Source organism: Garra rufa, chromosome 17 (genome assembly GCF_049309525.1).
Source record: "Garra rufa chromosome 17, GarRuf1.0, whole genome shotgun sequence".
Taxonomy (NCBI): Eukaryota; Metazoa; Chordata; class Actinopteri; order Cypriniformes; family Cyprinidae; genus Garra; species Garra rufa.
Genome location: NC_133377.1, coordinates 8,334,125 through 8,359,484, shown reverse-complemented (window position 1 = coordinate 8,359,484; position 25,360 = coordinate 8,334,125).

Sequence of the window (25,360 nt, the reverse complement as noted above, 5' to 3'; positions counted from 1 at the left end):
GATCTGCCTCAGGACCTCGAATGGACCGATGTAGCGGGGACTCAGCTTTTTGCACGGTAACCTCAGCCTGATGTCTCTCGTAGACAACCACACCTTGTCTCCAGGTTGGTATAATGGGGTGGGTCTTCTACGAACATCGGCGAATTCCTTGTGGCGTCGGATGGCTCGTTGTAGATGTTGATGAGCTGAGTCCCACACTCTCTCGCTCTCTCGGAACCAGTAGTCTACAGCTGGAACATTCGTGGGTTCCTCCGTCCAGGGAAACAGCGGCGGCTGAAAACCGAGTATGCACTGGAAGGGAGTTAGTCCGGTGGTCTCTTGGCGTAGTGAGTTCTGTGCATACTCGGCCCACGGGAGGAACCTGCTCCAGCTGTGTTGGTCAGCGGAACAGTATGACCGGAGGTAACGTCCAAGCTCCTGGATCTTCCTCTCAGTCTGGCCGTTGGTCTGTGGGTGGTATCCTGATGAGAGATTAACAGAAACACCAAGTGACTTGAAGAATGATTTCCATACATGCGAGATGAATTGTGGACCCCGGTCCGACACAATCTCCTCGGGGAGACCAAAGTGACGGAATACGTGCTGGAAGAGTAACTCGGCGGTGTTCATAGCCGTAGGTAGGCCTGCCAAGGGGAGAAATTTGCAGGCCTTGGAGAAACGGTCCACTACAACCAGCACGCAGGTGTTACCTTCAGATTCTGGGAGGTCCGTCACAAAGTCAACCCCGAGATGGGACCAGGGTCTCTGCGGGATGGGTAGTGGCACCAGCTTTCCTGTGGGCAGATGACGAGGAGTATTAGAGGTGGCACAGACTGAGCAGCTTTGGACGTACCTGATGATATCCCGGGTCATACTGGACCACCAGTACCGAGATTGGATGAGCGAGAGGGTCCGTCTGCTACCTGGGTGTCCAGAGCCCGGAGACTGGTGAACTGTGTCCAGAAGGTGTTGACGCTGGGAGCTGGGTACATAGATTTTACCTTCTGGACATTCCGGCGGAGCAGGCTCTTGGAGAGTGGCTTCGTGGATCCAGGTGTCAATGTCCCACTGGATGGGGCTAACGATGAGATCTGAAGGAATGATGTTTTCAGGCTCAACCACGGCATCGTGGGAGAATTGTCTGGATAGAGCATCAGCAGGAATGTTCTTGGATCCGGGACGGTAGGTTATCTTGAACTGGAAACGTGTGAAGAATAATGCCCATCTGGCTTGGCGGGGGTTAAGTCGTTTGGCTTCTCGAAGGTATTGAAGGTTTTTATGGTCCGTGATGATGGTAAACGGATGGTTAGCCCCTTCCAGCCAATGACGCCACTCCTCCAAGGCGAGTTTGATGGCAAGTAACTCACGATTGCCTACATCATAATTTTGCTCCGCCGGAGACAGTTTCTTGGAATAGTAGGCACAGGGATGGAGGAGAGTGGACTCACCAGCTGCTTGCGACAGCACTGCTCCGACGCCGATGGTGGGTGCATCTACCTCAACTACGAACGGGAGATCGGGGTTAGGATGGTGTAGGAGAGGAGCAGTGCTGAAAATCTTCTTAAGTTGCTGGAATGCTTCGTGGGCAGAGGTGGTCCAGACCAGATGTTTGGGTCGACCACGTAGGAGGGAGGTCAGGGGTACAGTGATGAGACTGTAATCCTTTATGAATCGGTGGTAGAAGTTGGAAAACCCCAGGAAGCGTTGAAGTTCCTTGACTGTACTGGGTTTGGGCCATTTCAGGATGGACTGCACCTTTTCCAGGTTCATTTGCACACCCTCGGGGCTGATGTTATAACCCAAGAACTGAATCTTAGTCTGGTGGAACTCACACTTCTCAAGCTTGAGGTACAGCTGATGTTGGCGCAAGACTTGAAGGACCTGACGGACGTGCTGGCGATGTTCGGCCTGGTTCCGGGAATAAATCAGAATGTCGTCAATATAGACGACCACAAACTTATGTAGAAATTCCCGGAACACCTCGTTCATAAACGTTTGGAAGACAGAGGGACTGATGGACAAACCGTAGGGCATAACCAGGTATTCGTAGTGGCCAGCAGGTGTTATGAATGCTGTTTTCAACTCGTCTCCCGCACGAATACGAACGAGGTTATAAGCACTCCGCAGGTCCAGCTTGGAGAAGATGTGAGCCCCACGGAGTTCCTCGAGGGTGGCAGGAACGAGTGGAAGAGGGTATGGTTGTTGGAGGATGTTGGCATTAAGTTGACGGTAATCAATGCAGGGACGGAAACCTCCATCCTTCTTACCCACGGAGAAGAAGCTTGAGGCAGCTGGTGAGGTGGATGATCGAATGAATCCTTGCTTCAAAGCTTCCTGGATGTACTCCTCCATCGCCTGGCGCTCCGGGTTGGACAAAGGGTAGACGCGTCCTTTAGGTAATTGAGCCCCAGGTAGCAGGTCGATGGAACAGTCCCATGGCCGGTGAGGAGGAAGTTGGGTGGCAGCTTGCTTGCTGAAGACGTCCTCGTAATCCTCATACTCCGCTGGGATCTCCACATTCCTGTCAGTCTCAGGACTTTCAATCTTGGTTGATGCGACGGTCAGTGGAGCAGAAGCTGGAGAAGGTAAACGGGTAAAACAGTTCTTCAGGCAATGTTTACTCCACCCGATGATATCACATGGATCCCAGCGGAGTTCTGGATGATGACGATGGAGCCAAGGACGTCCCAGAATGATGTCAACCGTGGAGTTCTCCAGTACCAGAAACTTGATTTGTTCCTGATGAAATAAACCGACTTGCAGAGTGATGTATGGTGAAGAATACCGGATCCGCCCACGTCCGAGTGGTTTTCCTTGGATGGTCTTGACAGAAAGTGCAGGGCTATGGCGGTGACGTGGCAAGCGTAAGAGATCTATGCATTCTTGTGAGATGAAGTTTCCCGATGAGCCTGAGTCAAGGAGAGCAGAAACACAAAGATCTTGTTCAGCAGTACGCAGTGTCACAGGTATAAGAGTCAGGTGAGCAGTTTCAATGTCTGATTGAATAGTACTCACCACCGGACGTGGGGGTCTAACAGGACAGGTTCGTAGAAGATGACCAGGTTGTCCACAGTATAAGCAGAGTCTTTCCTTGATGCGGCGTTGACGTTCTGACCATGAGAGACGTGTTGAATCGATTTGCATGGGTTCTGGTACTGGAGAGCAAGCTGCCACCATAGCGGACTGAGGAGCGGTTTCAGGTGGCTGGCAGGCGGCTAGGCGCTGGGATACCCTCGTAGCTCGCTGTAGAAAGGTCTCCAACCCGATGTTGTCGTCATAGATGGCCATAGCGGCGCGAATATCCGGGTGGAGACCGTGACGATAGGCACCCAGCAGCGATGTCTCATTCCAGCCACTAGCCGCCGCCAGCGTCCGGAAATGAAGGGTGTACTCGTGGATGGAAGAAGAACCTTGTTGCAGTCGGAAGAGCTGATCAGAAACGGTGAGTATATCTGTGTTTGAACTGAAAACCTCAGAGAAATGACAGGTGAATTGCTCAAAAGACTGAATTAAAGGAGTGTTAGCTTGCCATATTGACTTCGCCCATTGTAGAGCTTTTCCGGTGAGTAGGGAAATGAGAAACGCTTCCTTCGATTCATCCGTAGAAAATTGCTGTGGTTGCATCTTGATGAATAGTTGGACTTGCAGTAGGAAACCGCTACACTCAGCCGCTTCACCCGAATATGTGTTTGGTAAAGCCATGGGACTTCCTGAGGCAGATGGCGGCGCGGGAGATGGTGTTAGCGCCGCTTTGAAGGCTTTGATGAGTTCGGTGAGTTGATCTGGTGCAGGTGTTTCCTCGTTGTCCATTATGTTGTAGGTCTGATCTTCTGTCACAGCACAGAGGGAGGCAGAGACGGAGGTGAATGTATAAGATAAAAGGTAAGTTTATTAACAGGTTTGGTAAGTATATTGAAGCAGGTATTGAGGTAAGAGTTCTTATCTGAGATGTCCAGCGTTCAGGTAAGTAATTCCAACTATGGAACCAGGAAACCATAGAGTCCACGGGAAGAGCATGCAGGGGTGTGATCGGTAGATCAGACAACGAGGAATGAATCTGTCCGGGTATATATAGGGGAGCTGATTGGATCCAGGTGAGTAATTAGTAATCAGGTGACAGTGAACGTGTGTGTGTGTCTTCAGGGGGCGTGGTTGGTGGATCTTGCTGTGGTAGAACTCTGACAGATGGACTTTGATGGATTCACTAGCGAACTTGAAGTGACTTACATTTTTCTTTGAAAAAAAGCTCCCCATGTCTAGCTTCTTCTATTTTTTTTTTTTTTTGCCGCCATCCTCACATGTATGTCACCCAACACACCTTCTTGCACGGAAAAAAATCCACTGCATTTGGCACTGCTTGTATCTGAACGCAGCCATAGCCTCTCACTTGCAGACAAAGTTTAACTTTTTATCCACTACCCAAGCAGAACAATTAATAATGCGGACGCGTGGTCTCTACTATGAATATTGTGACAAATCAAGTCGGCTCTTATCTCATCAATTGAAACGCCAAACTGCCTCCCGTATTATTTCTCAGATAAAGGACTCTAATCAAACTTTAGTTAACAACCCAAAAGAAATTAATAATATTTTCAAAACTTTTTACTCTTCATTATATACTTCTGAATTCCCTTCAGATTCAGTGAATATGGAGAATTTCTTAAATAACTTAGATATTCCTACTTTACAGTCAGATAAGATGCAAGATTTAGAACATGACCTTGATATTGAAGAAATTAGTAGGGCCATTATGGCAATGAAGAGTGGTAAGTCCCCTGGCCTTGATGGCTATCCGATTGATTTTTTAAAGAAATTTAAGGAGAAACTAGTACCAATTCTAATTGAAGTATTTAAAGAGTCTTTTCAAGCAGGCTCCCTGCCTCTAACTTTTTCGCAAGCATCTATTTCACTTCTTCTTAAAAAGGATAAGGATGCTACTCAGTGTGCATCATATCGTCCTATATCTCTTTTAAACACTGACGTTAAAATTTTAGCCAAAGTGTTAGCATTCCGTTTAGAATATGCCATCCCCTCAATAATCTCTGATGATCAAACAGGATTTATTAAAAATCGCCAGTCTTTCTCTAATATACGTAGACTTGCTAGCATACTTTATGTTCCAGATCCTTCTCCGCATCCAGAAGTAGTTATCTCCCTGGATGCGGAGAAGGCATTTGATCGCATTGAATGGCCATACTTGTTTGCAGTCTTAAAGAAGTTTGGTTTTGGTAGTGTCTTTATTTCGTGGGTTAAATTATTATATCAGTCCCCTTCGGCATCCATTCGGACTAATTATTCTCGATCGGACTTTTTTTTCATTAACACGAGGAACTCGCCAGGGATGTCCACTATCCCCACTCCTTTCCAGATGGGAAGATGAACTGGGTATATAACTATCAGAGTCTTTTTGGGCAAAGGCACTTAAAAATGTCCACTCATCTTCATCCTCTGTTAGATTGGGGCTCATACAATTTAAAGTGCTACACAGGATTCATTTGAGGAACATTTGAGCAAGGCACGCCTGGCTGAAATATACTCTGGGGTAGATGTGGCCTGTGATAGATGCTCTTTTTCTCCAGAAAATTTGACACGCATGTTTTGGTCTTGCCCTTCTTTGGATAACTACTGGGCATTGGTTTTTAAGATTATCAGTGAGGCCTTGGGGGAGACACTGAGGCCCTGTTCGTTAATAGCCATTTTTGGAACTCCCAGTGACACCATGACCACAAATTTAACAGCAACTCAGAGAGGCATTATTGCATATACTTCTTTACTGGCCCGTAAAAGAATTTTGTTGAGCTGGAAATCCCCTACCCCTCCATCTGTGACAGTTTGGTTGGAAGATGTGATGTTCTTCTTAAAATTAGAAAAGATCAAATTTACACTAAGGGGATCTGTGGACAGGTTTTTACACTAATTGGGAGCCTATTTTGTCATATTTTAAACATTTAAAAGAACTACCCAGTTGTTGATTTTCTTTGTTTCTATATACATCCTGCATCTCTCTTTAACTCCTTTGTGATGTTGTATTCGATGTTTTGACTTAAGTGCAATTTTGTCCTGCAGAATGGCAAAATTATTTTCATTTTGTTAAGTTTTTTTGTGTTAGTATCCATATTGTAATTAATATAATTGTAATAACATTTCCACTACTATCATCATCATTTATGTAAGGACATGCATGGGTTCAGACCTAGTAATTGTTAAGGAAGCAGACGGACGAGAGAGGTAAGTAAAAGTAATGAAGTTTATTTACAGCAGCAGAGCAATGAAGATGATGACGTGCAGAGCCGGGTAAGTATAACTGTTCAGATGACTAGTAATTCTTGAATGTATCACTGGACTGATTGAAGATGATTTCCTTTGCAGGAACGACGGGAGGAGAACTTCGAGCGTGACACACACACACGCCGGTGGTGTATAGATGGAGGCTTACGACACACACACACACACACACACACACACCGCTGACTGGAATCGTCTGAGCTTTCGAATGACTGGAACAGAGCAGATATTCAGGTAAGTAGACACAGGTAAGTAGCAAGGAAAGTATTGTGAACTTTGGCAGAGTAACACAATGAGTCCACTTCGTACAAACGAGCCCGGACACTGAGTGATGTGTGTGGTGTGCTTAAATGTGCAGGTGGTGATTGCGTGCAGGTGCATGTCATCAGTACTCAGGTGAGAGTGATCGCTGTGTGAGGGAGGTGGAAGAACCTGGCCAATCCGTGACATTACCCCCCTCCCCAGGGCCCGCTCCTGAGGTCCGAGATCTCCGACGTCGTGGTGGTCTACCTCGTCCCCGAGGTGCCGGATACTCGGGGGGGGGGGGGGGGGTAGTGTGGAACTCCTCCAGGAGTGCTGGATCTAGTATGTCTCTCTTCTGGTCCGTATCCTTCCCAGTCCACTAAGTACTCCAAGACACCACCACGACGTCGGTACTGCAGGATCTCCCGAACGGAGTATATGGAACCTTCCTCCAGGACCAAGGGGGGAGGGGGTTCCTCTTCATGGCCAGGTTCTGTGGAGGGAAGAACAGGAGGGTGAAAAGGTTTCAATAATGATACATGAAATGTGGGGTGAATCCTGTACTGGGGTGGAAGCTGGAGTTTGTAGGTGACGGGGTTGACCTGTTCCAGGATGGTAAAGGGGCCAACAAATCTGGGACTTAGTTTCTTCGAGGGCAGGCGCAGACGGATGTCTCTTGTGGAGAGCCAGACCTTCTGACCAGGAGCGTAAGTGGGACCTGGAATCCTCCTGCGATCGGCTGTGGACTTGGCTCTGCGCACTGCCCTTTGGAGATGGTGATGAGCCTCGTCCCAGACTCTCTCGCTCTCCCGGAACCAGTGATCCCCTGCGGTCACCTGTGATGGTTCACCATTCCAGGGGAAGAGCGGGGGTTGGTATCCGAGCACACACTGGAATGGTGTGAGTCCTGTAGTGGGTTGCCGCAGTGAATTCTGGGCGTATTCTGCCCAGCCCAGAAACTGGTTCCAGGAGTCATGGTGACCATGACAGAAGGTCCGGAGGAACCACCCCACCTCTTGGATTTTCCTCTCGGTCTGTCCATTTGTTTGAGGGTGGTATCCCAATGAGAGGCTGACGGTCACACCTAGGAGCTTAAAAAAGGATTTCCAAACTCTTGAGATGAACTGTGGTCCTCTGTCAGATACTATGTCTTCTGGGATGCCATAGTATCTGAACATGTGATTAAATAGTTTCTCAGTGGTCTCCAGGGCAGTGGGGAGACCCTTCAAAGGCAGAAGTCGACAGAATTTCAAGAAACGATCCACAATAACTAGGATGCAGGTATTCCCATCCGAAGGAGGGAGGTCGGTCATAAAGTCAACTCCTAGGTGTGACCAGGGGCGGTTCGGTATGGGCAAGGGATGGCGCTTTCCTGCAGGTAGATGTCGTGGACTCTTCGATATGGCACATTCCTTGCAGCCTTGCACATATCGCCTCACATCCCTTGCCATGTCAGGCCACCAGAAGCGCTCTGTTAGCAGCGAGAGGGTGTTGTTGGCCTCTGGATGTCCAGTGCCCAGGGATGTGTGCGTGGAATGGATAAGATCTACCCGTTGGTTCTGAGGAATAAACTGGCGACCTGGTGGACAGCCCGGCAGAGATCTGGGTTCTGGAGTGGCGACGGCTGGAGGATTAGACCAGTTGATGGGGCAGACAATGATGTTTTCTGGAAGTATGGTCGTAGATGTTTCTGTAGATTCTCGATTATCGTGGATTCTTGAGAGAGCATCTGCTCGGACGTTCTTGGAACCTGGATGGTAGGTTATGTTGAAGTGGAACCGGGAGAAAAACAAAGCCCAACGAGCTTGTCGAGGACAGAGCCTCTTGGCGTCTCGGAGATACTGTAGATTCTTGTGATCTGTGATTACTTGGAAAGGATGAAGAGCTCCCTCCAGCCAATGTCGCCACTCCTCCAGAGCGAGCTTGATTGCCAGTAACTCGCGGTTGCCGATGTCGTAGTTCCTCTCTGCTGGGCTGAGCTTCCGGGAGAAGTAGGCACATGGATGGAGTAACGGTGGAGTACCGTGGTGTTGGGACAAGACAGCTCCTACTCCGGTAGTGGATGCGTCCACCTCCACCACGAAAGGGAGATCTGGGTCAGGGTGAGTCAGGAGTGGAGCTTGTGTGAAGGAAGTCTTGAGGTTATGGAAGGCTGCGGCAGAATCTGGATTCCATTGTAGGGTCCGAGGTTTTCCTTTAAGTAGATTGGTGAGAGGAGCAGTAATGAGACTGTAGTTTCTGATGAAGTGACGATAGAAATTTGCAAAGCCAAGGAATCCTTGGAGCTCTTTGACGGTGGTGGGTTCTGGCCAGGAGACTACTGCAGATACCTTCCTCTCGTCCATACGTACTCCTCGCTGGTCAATGATGTATCCCAGAAATTGTACAGACTGAAGATGAAATGAACATTTCTCGGCCTTGAGATATAATTGGTGTTCCCGGAGTTGCTGTAGGACCTCCGCAACCTGTTGGCGATGTTCGGAGTAGATCAAGATGTCATCTATGTATACTATGACGAAGTGGTGTAAAAACTTCCGGAGTACCTCGTGGATGAAATTTTGGAATACGGAGGGGGCGTTGACCAATCCGTAAGGCATAACGAGATACTCATAGTGACCGGTAGGGGTCACGAATGCGGTCTTCCACTCGTCCCCCTCACGTATTCTCACCAGGTTGTAAGCACTGCGGAGGTCCAACTTGGTAAATATCTTGGCTGTTCGGAGTTGTTCGAGGGCCGCAGGGACAAGAGGAAGTGGATATCGGAATTTGACGGTTCCTTGATTCAGAGTCCTGTAATCGATGCATGGCCGCAGCCCTCCATCCTTCTTGGCCATGAAGAAGAAACTGGATGCTACGGGTGAAGTTGATGGCCGGATGTACCCCTGACTCAGAGCCTCTTGTATGTACTCCTCCATAGCCTTGGTCTCTGGAAGTGATAACGAGTAGATCTTACCTCTGGGAATTGGAGCATCCGGAACTAGGTCAATGGCGCAGTCCCATGGCCGATGAGGAGGTAGCTGGGAAGCTCTCTTGGGGCAAAATACATCCTGGAAGGAGGAGTAGCAGTCAGGGATCTGAACAGATTGATTCTCAATGGGACTTTCAACTGACATGACACATAGAGGTAAGGATTTCTGGATCGGACGTGGAAGTTCCGGAAAGCAGCTTGTGGAGCATCTGTGCCCCCACTTCATAACTTCTCCATTGCCCCAAGAGAGGATGGGATCATGCTTCACCAGCCACGGGCGCCCTAGTATGATGTCCATGGTGGTGCCCTCCAGAACCAGAAACTGAATGGATTCCTTGTGCAGAACTCCGATCTGTAGAGTGATGGGTTCACACTTGCGATGGATCTGTGTTCGAGCTGTGAGTTTACTGGTTATGGGTTGGATTTGGTAAACAGTAGTTGAGGCTTCGGTACGGAGCTGAAGCTGGCGACAGAGGGTGCCCGAGATGAAATTTCCCGCTGACCCGGAGTCGATGAGGGCCGTGACTGTAATAGAAGATGACAGGGTAGACAACTGAACATTGGTAGTCAGTGGATGAATATTTTCAATTTCAGAACACAGACCACTCACCAAGGATCGAACAGGACGAAGGGGGCAGTTCAGACGGACATGCCCGCTGGCTCCGCATTACATAAACAGACCCTGGGTCAGCCTTCTCTGTCGCTCAGCGGAGGTGAGTTTGCCGGATTCAAGAATCATTGGTTCTGGTTCTGGAGGACTGGAAGACTCAGATGGATGGAGGAGTGCAAAAGCAGCGGTTTCCGTGTTGGTCTGATAGGAATTCATGCGATCGGAACATCGAAGTGACTGTTGAATGAATTTTTCCAAGCCCATAGAATCATCCAAAGCTGCTAACTGCAGACGAAGTTTGGGTTCCAGACCGAGCCAGTATGTTGTGAGAAGGGATCGCTCATTCCATCCGCTGGCAGCAGCTAAAGTACGGAAACGTAGGGAATATTCTTGAGTAGTCAATACTTGTTTCAAGTGGTACAGCTGTTCCCCAGCGGAGATTGCCTCATCCGAGCGTCCAAAGACTTCTTTGAAATGAGCAATGAAATTCTGTATGGTACTGGTTGCTGGTCCAGCCTGGCGCCAGATGGTGTCAGCCCATTTAAGAGCGGGTCCGGTGAGCAATGACGTTATGAAGGCGATCTTGGATTGATCTGTGGGATATAAAGCAGGTTGCATGGTGAAAATCAATGAACATTGCAATAGAAATCCGCTGCACTCCTCCGCCCCGCCTGAGTAGGGCGCCGGTCGGGCCATGGGACTGGATGGAACGGGTGCCGAAGAAGTGCTGGGTGCCGGTGGAGCTGTGGGAGGAGGTGCTGAAGGAATGGATGTCGGAGATCCCAATAATACCTTCCAAAGAGAATCCACCTGCTCTTGAAACGGATCCAGATTGCTCATGCTGGTTATTGTCTTGGTCCGGGCTTACTGTTAAGGAAGCAGACGGACGAGAGAGGTAAGTAAAAGTAATGAAGTTTATTTACAGCAGCAGAGCAATAAAGATGATGACGTGCAGAGCCGGGTAAGTATAACTGTTCAGATGACTAGTAATTTGTGAATGTATCACTGGACTGATTGAAGATGATTTCCTTTGCAGCAACGACGGGAGGAGAACTTCGAGCGTGACACACACACACGCCGGTGGTGTATAGATGGAGGCTTATGACACACACACACACACACACACACACCGCTGACTGGAATCGTCTGAGCTTTCGACTGACTGGAACAGAGCAGATATTCAGGTAAGTAGACACAGGTAAGTAGCAAGGAAAGTATTGTGAACTTTGGCAGAGTTTCACAATGAGTCCGCTTCGTACAAACGAGCCTGGACACTGAGTGATGTGTGTGGTGTGCTTAAATGTGCTGGTGGTGATTGCGTGTAGGTGCATGTCATCAGTACTCAGGTGAGAGTGATCGCTGTGTGAGGGAGGTGGAAGAACCTGGCCAATCCGTGACAGTAATTGTGTAATTGTTGTGAAATTTATTTTATTTTATTTTATTTTATTTATTTATTTATTTTTATTTTTTTTTGGGGGGGGGGGGGGGGGGGGGGGTCTGTCTTTTATTTAAAGCTGCCCTGGGATGTTTGGAGTTGGGGTTGGGGGCAAAAAGACAAAGAAGGAAAAAAAAATGATAGCAGGGAAAGGCACAGCCAATCAAAATGTTCATAATGTGTTTTGGGGGCGGGAGGACTCAAGGAGAGAACGTGATTTATCCCTTTCTGCGTGTCTAGGTTTGACAGCGCGATTTTTTTTAAGTGGATTAAATTATTGGTGGGGACATTTCAATGGTCGGAGGATATTAGTGGGGACACATCCCCTCCGTCCACCTTAAATCTATGCCCCTGCTTTTTCTTTGCTGGAGTGCTACTTAAGCCACCACTGACTGTACACTTGGTGTCCCTGTTACCATAGTAACTGTGCCAATACAGGGCACAAAATCAAGCTAATGTGGTGTATGAGAACATGTCCCCTCCCCGCTGTTTCTTAGGATAAGCAGGTGCTTCTAAGAAAAACACACAGGCTTTTCATAATAACCATAACATAAAAAATTTGTTTCTAAGAAAATCGGTTCCCACTAGTGAGAGGGTTAAGATATTATTCAAGAAATTCTCAGGAAATTATTTCACCATTAAAAGGGAAATATTAGGTTGACTTGAGAAAGCCTAGCCTGAAAATCTGAAATAGTTGTAAAATCTTGAAAAGTTTAAAATTAAGATAGATTGATCTCTGGCATGATTAGCATGTTGTTAGAATGTTGCTAGCATGTTTTTAACATCATTAACACATTGCTAAGATGTTATTAACGTGATTAACATGTTATTACAATGATTAGCATGTTACTAGCACGATTGTTGTTAGCATGTTGTTATGGATCTAGCATAATTAGTATGTTGTTGAATTTTTTTTAGTATGATTAGGAGGCTGCTAACATGTTACGATGCTTTTAACATGGTGAACAAGTTGCTAGCATGTTACTAGCATAACACATTTTTTGCATGTTTAAACATGATTAGCATGTCGTTAGCATGTTGCTAGCATGTATCTAGCATAATTAGTATGTTGTTGGCATGTTTTTAATATGATTAGGATGCTGCTAAGATGCTTTTAACATGATGAACAAGTTGCTAGCATGTTACTAGCATGACGCATTTTTGCGTGTTTGAACATGATTAACATGTTGTTAGCATGTTGCTAGCATGTTTCTAGCATAATTAGTATGTTGTTGGCATGTTTTTAATATGATTAGAATGCTGCTAACATGTTAAGATGCTTTTAACATGATGAACAAGTTGCTAGCATGTTACTAGCATGACACATTTTTGCATGTTTTAACATGATTAGCATGTCGTTAGCATGTTGCTAACATGTATCTAGCATACATGTACATTGCTAGCATGTATCTAGCATAATTAGTATGTTGTAGGCATGTTTTAATATGATTAGGATGCTGCTAATGTCACAATCTGGCTGAGTGGAGGAGTGAAGATGAAGCAGGAGAACCAGATTAAATGAATATAAACAAAACACTGAAACTCAATACAAACAAACAAAAACCGGGAGCAAGCAATGATCACATGTAACAATACATCGACGGACACTGGGGAGTGAGCAGACACAGACTTTATACACAGAAACATGGGCGTGGTCACAAACAAGATAACGAGGGGGAAATACAAATATGGGCAAGACTAAGCCCAAAAGGACTAAACCAAAAGGGCTAGAAACATGGGGGGGGGGAAAACACTTGGAAAACATGACAGAACAGGACAAAACACAGACATATTCCTGACAATACCCCCCCCTCCCCCGAAGGCGCGTCTCGCGCCTAATAACATCCAAAGGGGAGGGAGGGTGGGCGCCCTGGAGACCGCTAGGTAGGGACACGGGGACACGGGATACAAAGGTGGTCTCCAGGGCGGATCAGGGATCTCAGGTGGCCATGGTGGGTCAGGAAGCTCAGGGGGCCATGGCCAATTAAAAAGTCCAGGAGGCCATGGCGGATCTGGGGGCTCAGGAAACCATGGCCGGGTTAACAGTCCAGGTGGCCATGGCGGATCTGGCGGCTCAGGAAGCCATGGCCGGGACAATAGTTCAGGAGGCCATGGCAGATCTGGAGGCTCAGAAAGCCATGGCCGAGTAAACAGTCCAGGTGGCCATGGCTGGGTAAACAGTCCAGGTGGCCATGGCCGAGTAAACAGTCCAGGTGGCCATGGCCGGGTAACAGTCCAGGTGGCCATGGCCGAGTAAACAGTCCAGGTGGCCATGGCTGGGTAAACAGTCCAGGTGGCCATGGCCGAGTAAACAGTCCAGGTGGCCATGGCCGGGTAAACAGTCCAGGTGGCCATGGCCGAGTAAACAGTCCAGGTGGCTATGGCCGATCAGGGGAGTAGCCCCCCCCCAAAATTTCTTGGGGGAACCTAGGGTATAGTCCACCCAGGAGAGCACGGAAGGGCGCGCAGGAGAGAGCTCCGGCTCTGGAGGGCACGCAGGAGAGAGCTCCGGCTCTGGAGGGTGTGCAGGAGAGAGCTCCGGCTCTGGAGGGCACGCTGGCTCTTGAGGAGCGGGCTCTGGAGGGCATGCTGGCTCTTGAGGAGCGGGCTCTGGACGGCGCTCTTGAGGCGTGGGCTCTGGACGGCGCTCTTGAGGAGCGGACTCTGGAGGACTGGACGACCCCAGCGGAGACTCTGGAGGGCTGGGCGTCTCCAGCGGAGACTCTGGAAGAGCAGGCTCTGGGCGAGCGGTCACTGGAGGGCGCTCTGGCGGCGCAGACACTGGAGGGCGCTCTGGCGGCGCAGTCACTGGAGGGCTGGGCGGAACCAGCGGAGACTCTGGGAGACTGGGCGGAACCAGCGGAGACTCTGGAAGGCTGGGCGGAACCAGCGGAGACTTTGGAAGGCTGGGCGGAACCAGCGGAGACTTTGACTTGGCGGTAGCCATCTTGGGTGCAGACTCAGGCTTGGTGGCCATCTTGGCCGGGGACTCAGGATCAACGGCCATCTTGGCCGGGGATTCAGGCTTGGCGGGCATCTTGGCCGGGAACTCAGGAACGGCGGCCATCTTGGCCAGGGACTCAGGATCGGCGGCCATCTTGGCCGGGGATTCAGGCTTGGCGGCCATCTTGGCCGGGAATTCAGGAACGGCGGCCATCTTGGCCAGGGATTCAGGCTTGGTGGCCATCTTGGCCGAGAACTCAGGAACGGCGGCCATCTTGGCCGGGAACTCAGGAACGGAGGCCATCTTGGCCAGGGATTCAGGATTGGCGACCATCTTGGCCGGGAACTCAGGAACGGCGGCCATCTTGGCCAGGGATTCAGGCTTGGCGGCCATCTTGGCCGGGAAATCAGGAACGGCGGCCATCTTGGCCGGGGACTCATGAACGGCGGTCATCTTGGCCAGGGATTCAGGCTTGGCGGCCATCTTGGCTGAGAACTCAGGAAAGGAGGCCATCTTGGCCGGGAACTCAGGAACGGAGGCCATCTTGCGTACAGACTCTGTCGTGGCAGCCATCTTGCGAACAGACTCTGTCGTGGCAGCCATCTTGCTTGCAGACTCTGGCGTGGCAGCCATCTTGCTTGCAGACTCTGGCGTGGCAGCCATCTTGCTTGCAGACTCTGGCATGGCAGCCATCTTGCTTGCAGACTCTGGCATGGCAGCCATCTTGCTTGCAGACTCTGGCATGGCAGCCATCTTGTGAGCTGGCGTGGCGGCCATTTTGTGAGCTGACGCTGAGGCCTGAGATACTGGGCTGAGGACCAACGTGGGGCTTAGGAGGACTTGGGGACACGTGGGAGGCAAGGAGGGAGTGAGGTCGCTGGAGTGATATGCAGAGGGCTCTGGCTGTTGGTGAGATGGGGTGACTGCATGTTTCCAGATGGGAGGAGGATTACCATCCTCCACCATGACTTGGAATGGGGAATCACATAAATCAAGAACAAAATTTACGAAATCTGCTACGGGACGGTAGCAATCACTAGGAGTAATCAAATTAAACAAACTATCATCTTTGAGTCCCATCTGGAAACATGCGTTAACCATCTTGTCACTCCATCCCACCAGATGGTAAACGCACAAAAACTCCTCCACATATTCCTCCAGCGAACGCTCACCTTGATTCAAGTTCCAAAGGAGGTCCTCAGCCCAGTTCATTTTCTGTATTGGTCTGTCGATCTGTCACAATCTGGCTGAGTGGAGGAGTGAAGATGAAGCAGGAGAACCGGATTAAATGAATATAAACAGTTTATTTAAACAAAACACTGAAACTCAATACAAATATGGGCAAGACTAAGCCAAAAGGACTAAACCAAAAGGGCTAGAAACATGGGGGGAAAAACACTTGGAAAACATGACAGAACAGGACAAAACACAGACATATTCCTGACAGCTAAGATGTTAAGATGCTTTTAACATGATGAACAAGTTGCTAGCATGTTGCTAGCATGATTAACACATTTTTGCATGTTTGAGCATGTCGTTAGCATGTTGCTAGCATGTATCCAGCATAATTAGTATGTTATTGACATGTTTTTAATATGATTAGGTTGCTGCTAAGATGTTAAGAGGCTTTTGACATGATGAACAAGTTGCTAGCATGTTACTAGCATGACACATTTTTGCATGTTTGAACATGATTAGCATGTCGTTAGCATGTTTGCTAACATGTGTCTAGCATAATTAGTATGTTGTTGGCATGTTTTAATATGATTAGGATGCTGCTAACATGTTAAGATGCTTTTAACATGATGAACAAGTTGCTAGCTTGTTACTAGCATGACACATTTTTGCATGTTTTAACATGATTAGCATGTCGTTAGCATGTTGCTAACGTTTCTAACATAATTAGTATGTTGTTGGCATGTTTTAATATGAATAGGATGCTGCTAAGATGTTAAGATGCTTTTAACATGATGAACAAGTTGCTAGCATGTTACTATCATGACACATTTTTGTATGTTTTAACATGATTAGCATGTATCTAGCATGATTGACATGTTGTTGGCATGTTTTAATATGATTAGGATGCTGCTAAGATGTTAAGATGCTTTTAACATGATGAACAAGTTGTTAGCATGTTGCTAGCATGTATCTAGAATAATTAGTATGTTGTTGGCGTGTTTTTAATATGATTAGGATGCTGCTAAGATGTTAAGATGCTTTTAACATGAAGAACAAGTTGCTAGCATGTTACTAGCATGATTAACACATTTTTGCATGTTTGAACACGATTAGCATGTCGTAAGCATGTTGCTAGCATGTATCTAGCATGATTAACATGTTGTTGGAATGTTTTTAATATGATTAGGATGCTGCTAAGATGTTAAGATGCTTTTAACATGACGAACAAGTTGTTAGTATGTAGCTAGCATGTATCTACAATAATTAGTATGTTGTTGGCATGTTTTTAATATGATTAGGATGCTGCTTATATGTTAAGATGCTTGAACAAGTTGCTAGCATGTTACTAACATGATTAACAAATTTTTGCATGTTTGAACATGATTAGCATATTGTTTGCATGTTGCTAGCAAGTATCTAGCGTGATTGACATGTTGTTGGCATGTTTTTAATATGATTAGGATGCTGCTAAGATGTTAAGATGCTTTTAACATGATGAACAAGTTGCTAGCATGTTACTAACATGATTAACACATTTTTGCATGTTTGAACATGATTAGCATGTTGTTAGCATGTTGATAGCATGTATCTAGAATAATTAGTATGTTGTTGGCGTGTTTTAATATGATTAGGAAGCTGCTAAGATGTTAAGATGCTTTTAACATGATGAACAAGTTGCTAGCATGTTACTGGCATGATTAAAACATTTTTGCATGTTTGAACATGATTAGCATGTCGTTAGCATGTTGCTAGCATGTTTCTAGCATTATTAACATGTTTGGTGCTATTATGTAACATGATTAATATTGCTTACATGTTTTTAATATGATTGACATGTTGCTAACATGTAAAAGTATGATTAGCATGTCGTTAGCATGTTGCCAACATGTATGTTACATAATTAGAATGTTTATAGCATGATTAACATGTTGCTAGCATGTCTTAGTATGATTCGCATGTTAACATGTTGCTAGTATATTGTTACCTGCTTCTAGCATGATTAGCATGTTGCTGACATGTTTTTAATATGATTCCCTTGTTGCTAACATGTTAGGATGCTTTTAACATGATGAACAAGTTGCTAGCATGTTACTAGCATGATTATTGTTAGCATGTTGCTATGTATCTAACATAATTAGTATGTTGTTGGCATGTTTTTAATATGATTAGGATGCTGCTAACATGTTAAGATGCTTTTAACATGATGAACAAGTTGCTAGCATGTTACTAACATGATTAACACATTTTTGCATGTTTGAACATGATTAGCATGTTGTTGGCATGTTTTTAATATGATTAGGATGCTGCTTAGATGATAAGATGCTTTTAACATGATGAACAAGTTGCTAGCATGTTACTAACATGATTAACACATTTTTGCATGTTTGAACATGATTAGCATGTTGTTAACATGTTGCTAGCATGTATCTAGCATGATTGACATGTTGTTGGCATGTTTTTAATATGATTAGGATGCTGATAACATGTTAAGATGCTTTTAACATGATGAACAAGTTGCTAGCATGTTACTAACATGATTAACACATTTTTGCATGTTTGAACATGATTAGCATGTTGTTGGCATGTTTTTAATATGATTAGGATGCTGCTTAGATGTTAAGATGCTTTTAACATGATGAACAAGTTGCTAGCATGTTACTAACATGATTAACACATTTTTGCATGTTTGAACATGATTAGCATGTTGTTAACATGTTGCTAGCATGTATCTAGCATGATTGACATGTTGTTGGCATGTTTTTAATATGATTAGGATGCTGCTAAGATGTTAAGATGCTTTTAACATGATGAACAAGTTGCTAGCATGTTACTAACATGATTAGCATGTTGCTAGCATGTATCTAGAATAATTAGTATGTTGTTGGCGTGTTTTTAATAATTAGGAAGCTGCTAAGATGTTAAGATGCTTTTAACATGATGAACAAGTTGCTAGCATGTTACTGGCATGATTAACACATTTTTGCATGTTTGAACATGATTAGCATGTCGTTAGCATGTTGCTAGCATGTTTCTAGCATTATTAACATGTTTGGTGCTATTATGTAACATGATTAATATTGCTTACATGTTTTTAATATGATTGACATGTTGCTAACATGTTAAAGTATGGTTAGCATGTCGTTAGCATGTTGCCAACATGTATGTTACATAATTAGCATGTTTATAGCATGATTAACATGTTGCTAGCATGTCTTAGTATGATTAGCATGTTAACATGTTGCTAGTATATTGTTACCTGCTTCTAGTATGATTAGCATGTCATTAGCATGTTGCTAACATGCATCTTACATAATTAGCATGTTTACAGCATGATTAACATGTTGCTAGCATGTCTTAGTATGATTAGCATGTTAACATGTTGCTAGTATATTGTTACCGGCTTCTAACATGATAAACATGTTGCTGACATGTTTTTAATATGATTCCCTTGTTGATAACCTGTTATGATGCTATTAACATGATGAACAAGTTGCTAGCATGTTACTAGCATGATTATTGTTAGCATGTTGCTATGTATCTAGCATAATTAGTATGTTGTTGGTATGTTTTTAATATGACTAGGATGCTGCTAACATGTTAAGATGCTTTTAATATTATGAACAAGTTGCTAGCATGATTAACACATTTTGCATGTTTGAACATGATTAGCATGTCGTTAGCATGTTGCTAGCATGTTTCTAGCATGATTACCATGTTTGGTGCTATTATGTTTGTAACATGATTAACGTTGCTTACATGTTTTTAATATGATTGACATGTTGTTAACATGTTAAAGCATGATTAGCAATGCATTACCATGTTGCTAACATGTATCTTACATAATTAGCATGTTTATAGCATGATTAACATGTTGCTAGCATGTTTTAGTATGATTAGCATGTTAACATGTTGCTAGCATGCTGTTACCTGCTACTAACATGATAAACATGTTGCTGGCATGTTTTCAACATCATTAACACATTGCTATTATTAGCATGATTAACATGTTATTACAATGATTAGCATGTTACTAGCATGATTAGAATGCCGTTAGCATGGTGCTAGCATGTATTTAGCATAATTAGTATGTTGATAGTTGTTGGTATGTTTCTAGCATTATTACCATATTTCTGGCATGTTGATAGCATGATTAACATGTTGTTAGCCTGTTTTTAACATGAATACTATGTTAATGGCATGTTGGTAGCATGATTAGAATGTTTTTAGCATTATTAGTATGTTTCTAGCATGATTAACATGTTAGTATGTTTCTGTCACAATTAGCATGTTGATAGCATGATTAATATGTTGTTAACATGTTTCTAGCATGATTAACATGTTAATGACATGTTGGTAGCATGATTAGCATGTTTATAGCATGATTACTGTGTTAATGGCATGTTGGTAGCATGATTAGCGTGTTTCTAGCATGATTAACATGTTAGTATGTTTCTATCACAATTAGCATGTTAATAGCATGATTAATGTTTTGTTAGCATGTTTCTAGCATGTTGGTAGCATGATTAGCATGTTAATGACATGTTGGTAGCATGATTAGCATGTTTCTAGCATGATTAACATGTTAGTATGTTTCTATCATGATTAACATTTAACGTTTTAATATGTTGTTTACATGATTTAACACATTGCTAACATGTTTTAATATGATTTAACGTTTAAACCAAACCATAAATATAAAAAAAGCAAAAGCAAAAACTAATTTGGCTACATTTGACTGTTACATGTTATTGTAAGTATTTTATAAGCTGGTCCAAAGTATTATTTATTTATTTATGTTAGTGTGGTTATGGATCATAAACCTTTATGGAGTTGTTTTATCAGATAATTGTCAGTTGTGTCTCATCCTGGTAAATCTCACCTCAATCTCACACATTCGGTACTGTCAGATAGTGGAGTGAGGAGGGACAATATGAGGCTTTATGGTCCAGTGGTCTTTGGGGTCCAGCCATCTGTCTGTGTGTGACTTCAGTCCAGCAGCAGATGATCAGAGAAACAGGTCTCACAGGACGTCTTACCCTTTGACCTTGCTGCCGTCCTCCAGATCTCCACCAAACACCAAGCCACTCAACCACCGACTGACTGTCTCTATTCGACTTGTTTGTTTTAGAGGAAAACGTGTGAGGGAGACAGAGAGACGTTGCGATAACAACAGACGTGCTCTTTGAAGAAAACAAAGCTTGGTTATTAACAGCAGGCGGCAGACAGCGGCACAGGCCAATCAAAGCCTTTGATTTGCTCTGCGAGTCTAATTGTGCGTATGGTCACAGATTACAGCTTAAACACATCACAGAAAACCCTGAAAAAAGGAAAGAGAAGGAGACAGACGAACAGATTGGGAGTGATATTCAAAGACTATTTGGTGAGAACTGCTGACAGAGTAAAACTGTTTTATTAAAGATTTAGCCTCTGAATAAAATCAAGGTGTTTTTGCCTCTTCTAGTATGAGCTCCATATTCTCACTGCTATATGAGCTTGAAAGTCATTGATTGATTCACATTGATTAGCGTGTCTGTGTGAGGTCAAAGCCAGATGGTGTGTGTTTCTAGACGTTACATCACACAGAAGAGAACAAGAAGAAATGGTCTCATGTGAGAATTGGCCTTCACATATACATGAAGTTGGTTTCTGCTTCTTACATTCTGTTGTTGATTTAGCTCTTCAGGTGAAAGAGTCTCAAGGGATGATGAGGCATTTAAATATGGGTGTAATATCCTCCATTCATCCATCCATCCATCTATTTACACACACACACACACACACACACACACACACACACACACACACACACACACACACACACACACACACACACACATACTGGTTTTTGTGGTTTAGCAGGACTTTGAGTGCCAAACCAGTTGTATGGTGGTTTAAGGGGACACACCTTTCCCAATGCCCTACAGAGATGATAAAACTATCAAAAATTTTGTTTTAGTCTGCAGATGAAGAATCTGGCTTAGACTTCCCTCTACACATAATTAAACAGATAATATGACAACCTGATATTTTGGTGGTACTTGGGGACAGCCACACCCCTCCTGAAATGTTCCCGCCCATTACATAATTGGGATTTGTAGGGTCCTACCGGTTTATAAGGACACTCATTTTACAATACACAAATCATGTCAATTCCCTGCATTACAGAGACCAATGTGTTTTACAGGGACTTGTACATACACAACACACAGACATGACGCTATGCTGCATTACCAAGACCAAGGTGAATAAAGAGTGCCGGATCATAAACACAATACACAACTGCACATCTTCCAACATTATAGGGACAGATGTGATTTACTGGCACAGGCCAATACACAGCACACTAACATGACCCTATGCTGCATTACCAAGACCATGGTGAATAAAGAGTGCCTGATCTTAATACATAACAGAACTAAGACGACAAAAAAAGACCAGTGTCAATGTGTTTTAGAAGCAATTTAATTGCACCTTTAAATAACAAAAATGTTTTGTTTTTTTCCCCCCTTTCAGTCTTTAGCATGTTTTATAAGCATGGCATGCCATTTTAGGGAGAAAAGTGGCATTGACAAATTTCAAAACATGCGCACTTGCTGGCACTTAGTCATTGTGGCCAATTCATTGCTTCATTACAGCCGTAAATTCAGCATTTGACCAGCACACTCTTCGTCCTCTCCGTGGGTTTTCCACTTCATCTTCGCTGTCATTGTCTGTATAATAATAATAATAATAATAAAAAAACTTTAGTAAATTGTAACTAGCTTGTACTTACAGTGGAGATCAAAATTAGAGAATGAGCTATAGTTTCCTAAATGTCAAGGACATCTGTTAGGATAACTTCAAATAGGACTAAGCGGAGTAGAAGGGCAGTGTTTAAGTTTATTTTATTAACTGCATTATATAATATAACAATATTAGTATAACATACATACAGTACATACATACATACATACATACATATATATATATATATATATATATATATATAAAATGACAAACCCTATTTAACTGGCAGCATTACTCTAATTTTTACTGCAAGAGAAATTATTCATTCCAAATCTGTGATTTCTTGAATACTGCATCTTTACAATGACAGTAATTCATTCAAGTCCCCCCAAAACCTCTCCTCTCACCTTCATGAGCATGTTGGGAGGATAGAGGAGAACTGGTCTAAACTTCACATAGTGATGAGTAAGTTTAGATGGGAAATATTATGTCATGTTCAGTGAAATGGCCAGAGCAGAGTCCTGATCTAAACCCAACTCAAAATCTCTAGAAAACCCTTAGCAAATAAAATATGGCTGAGAAACCCCCTACAGTTAAAAGAAGTGAACCAAGATCACACCAGTCCAATCTGAGAAACCAGTAATGTCCTGCTATGCAGATGTGCTCAAGTCACTCAAAACTCTAATTTTAGCTGTAATATTTCCTGCTACAGTGGTTACTGTTCCCTAATTTTGATCAGTGTTTTCCACAAAATATTTTTTCTATATATTTTTTTTTATATAGCTACAGCTAATGTTCCTTCAAATTGTAAGCAATAAAGATTAACAATATATCTTAGAACAAAAAAAATCAAGTATTTATAGATGGTCTCCAATTTTGATTCCACTGTACATTGATAGTAGTATTGTAATTTTAACCCTGGTACCTTGAGTAACAGAAGTTCTCTCAATGGGCATCTCCTGAACAGCTGCAAGAAATCAGTTAAATAATGATCAGGAAACTCAGAAGTCAAACAGAAAAAACATTACAAATAACACATTCAAAAGGATATTGCCTGCTAAACATTATTTTTTTTTAACTTAAATTCACACAATCATTTATCAGTTTTTGGCTTTAAAGAGAGTTCACCCAAAAATGAAAATTCATTTTCAATTCAAGTCATTAAGTAGTTGTACTTAGGTTGTTTCAAACCTGTAAGACATTTGCTCAACTTCAGAACACAACTGAAGATATTTATAATAAAAGCTGAAGGGTTCATGTCCCTCCATTGACAGCCAACACAACTACCATGTTCAAGGCCCAGAGAGCTAGTTCACGAGAGCACCACGACACATGAGTGCTGTGTTGACACGAGAGGACACGTTATCACAATAAAAGATGAAATATCTCTTTAACATGAAAATGAATATCAACTTATTGATACAGACTAGAAAGAAAATACTGACACATCCTTAATTTCAGTTATATTCTGATTGAAACGTTGCACTAAAATAGACAGTGGTTGCAATAATTTCACCAGCTAAAAATGCTTTTAAGTCAGTTATTTCTATATTTTGCTGTAGTGTGTCAGTTGGAAATATCAGTTTACATTTCCAAACATTCAATTTGCCATTAACTGTAATAATCCAGTGAGATTTTTGTTTTAACAAGGAGTCTGACAACAGCCAGTGCTCCACACAGAGATCCAGTCTGTCTGCAATGACATGAAGAAATGGAACAAACTGAGATAGGCTAAATCCAGAAGTCTTCAAGAAACCTACCTGCAAAACCACAGTACTGTTAAACGTTTTAGGTGTTTAAAATTGTGTAAAAATGCTCTAAAATGAGGACGCTGGTCAAAAACGATGTCATGAATAGATTTTCTTTATCAATTAACTTCTATTAACTAAATTAAATCATCCATGATGACCATTCTTTGCATTTAAAGCAGCTTGTGCCTAGTTTTGCAGGCAAGTTTCTTAAAACCTTCTGGATTTAGCCCATCTCAGTTTGTTCTGTTTCTTCATGTCATTCCAGACAGACTGGATGATGATGATGATGATTTGATGAGATCTGTGTGGAGCAATGGTTGTTGTCCAACTGCTTGTGCTAACAAAAATCTCAATGGATTATTTCAATTAATGGTAAAATGAATGTCTGGAAAAGCAAATTGATATTTCCTACTGACACACTACAGCAAAAGACAGAAATAACTAACTTAAAAACATTTTTTTAGCTGGTGAAAATACAAGTGTTCCAATAATTATGGCCACAACTGTATTTTATAAATATATAAAATGTTTATAAATATGTATATATTGATATATAACATATATTGTTGGTGACATACCAGCACTACTAGAAGCACCTGCCGCTCCAGCCACAGAATCATCGGAATCACTTTCATCATGATCATTGTCACCGGAATCAGTCATATTGATCTTATCTTGAAGTAAAAATGAATTTTTAGAACATGAGAAACATGTACACCTGTACTGAGAAATCAAACAACATAACCACACCATTTATGAAACCTAACAAATTACACTACGTCCTACAGTGAACATAGAGTTTCTTTAAATGTCCCTATGAGTGTTAAAAGATCTACACTGTACTGCCTACTCTAGGATGGACATACCTTCAACTTCAATATAATCAAGTGATTTGCCCTGAAGATCAGGGGCCGTATGTATAAAACTTCTAAGAAATGCTCTTAAGAGTAGTCTTAAACTTTGACTTAAGTGTCAAAAAATTCTTAGTAAGAAGTAGGACTTTTTTAAGAGTAGGAGACTTTTATAAAGAATCTAAATCTCTTTCAGTGTATTTAAAAAAATGCTTTGCATTGTAGAAAATTATCACCAATTATTATTAATGCTTTGAAATCCATGTCTCCTCATTTACAGTTGGAGCAATGATGTGAACAGCTCTAAGAACTCAAAGAAAGCCCACAAACTTAAAAGTTTCTTGTTTTGCAGCATGGTTTGACAGTCAGTTGGAAAGTCAATAAACTGC